This window comes from Pygoscelis adeliae, unplaced genomic scaffold (assembly GCF_000699105.1).
Source record: "Pygoscelis adeliae isolate BGI_AS28 unplaced genomic scaffold, ASM69910v1 Scaffold649, whole genome shotgun sequence".
Classification (NCBI taxonomy): Eukaryota; Metazoa; Chordata; class Aves; order Sphenisciformes; family Spheniscidae; genus Pygoscelis; species Pygoscelis adeliae.
Genome location: NW_008825606.1, coordinates 93,954 through 95,070, shown reverse-complemented (window position 1 = coordinate 95,070; position 1,117 = coordinate 93,954). Strand labels below are relative to the sequence as shown.

At 45.8% G+C, this 1,117-nt stretch overlaps 1 protein-coding gene across 1 annotated transcript in view; it reads left to right on the top strand.

The window, feature by feature from the left end:
- LOC103924101 (golgin subfamily B member 1-like) overlaps positions 1 to 1,117 on the top strand; it is a 53,773-nt gene that overhangs the window by 43,618 nt on the left and 9,038 nt on the right.

The window sequence follows — 1,117 nt, the reverse complement described above, 5'->3', positions numbered from 1 at the left end:
CTGAAGTAACACAAAATCAGAAATGTTAGTTAGAAGAGACTTCTGTAGGTGATCTAGTACATCCTTCTGCTGCTCAAAGCAGCACTGTCACCAACATTAGATCAGGTGAGCCATGACTTTGCCTAGCTGCGTGGTGAAAGATTAGAGATTCCAGAACCTCTGTGGGCCTTTGTCCAATGCTGCTTCACACTTTTAATGCAAATGTCTTTCTTAATATCTAGTCCGACTCTTCCAAGCCACAGTCTGTGGCTATGGCCCCTTATTATATTTTCTGCCACTATCAAAACAAGTTTGGCTCTGTCTACTTTGACTCCCTTTAATTTAATTGTAAGCTATTGTAAAATGACCCTTTAAGCCTCCTCTTTAGCAGGCTAAAGCAGCCCAGCTCTCACAGGCATCATGTGCTCCAATCTCTCAACAATCTCAGCAGCCTTTTCCTGGACTCCTTACCATTTCTCTACCCATTTCAGAATCATTTAGAATCCTAGAATCATTAAGGTTGGAAAAGACCTCTAAGGTCATCGAGTCCAACCGTCAACCCAACACCACCATGCCCACTAAACCATGTTTAGGTTGGAAAAGACCCTTAAGATTACCGAATCCAACCGTTAACCTAACACTGCCAAGTCCACCACTAAGCCATGTCCCTAAGTGCCATGTCTACATGTCTTTTAAATACCTCCAGGGATGGTGACTCAACCACTTCCCTGGGCAGCCTGCTCCAATGCTTAACAACCCTTTCGGTGAAGAAATTTTTTGTAATATCGAATCTAAACTTCCCCTGGCACAACTTGAGGCTGTTTCCTCTTGTCCTATCACTAGTTACTTGGGAAAAGAGACTGACACCCACTTGTAGAGAGGGATGAGGCCTCTCCTCAGCCTCCTTTCCTCCAGACTAAACAACCCCAGTTCACTCAGCCACTCCTCTTAAGACTTGTTCTCTAGACCCTTCACCAGCTTCGTTGCCCTTCTCTGGACACGCTCCAGCACCTCAATGTCTTTCTTGTAGTGAGGGGCCCAAAACCAAACACAGTATTCGAGGTGCGGCCTCACCAGTGCCGAGTACAGGGGGATGATCACTTCCCTACTCCTGCTGGCCACACTGTTTCTGATACAG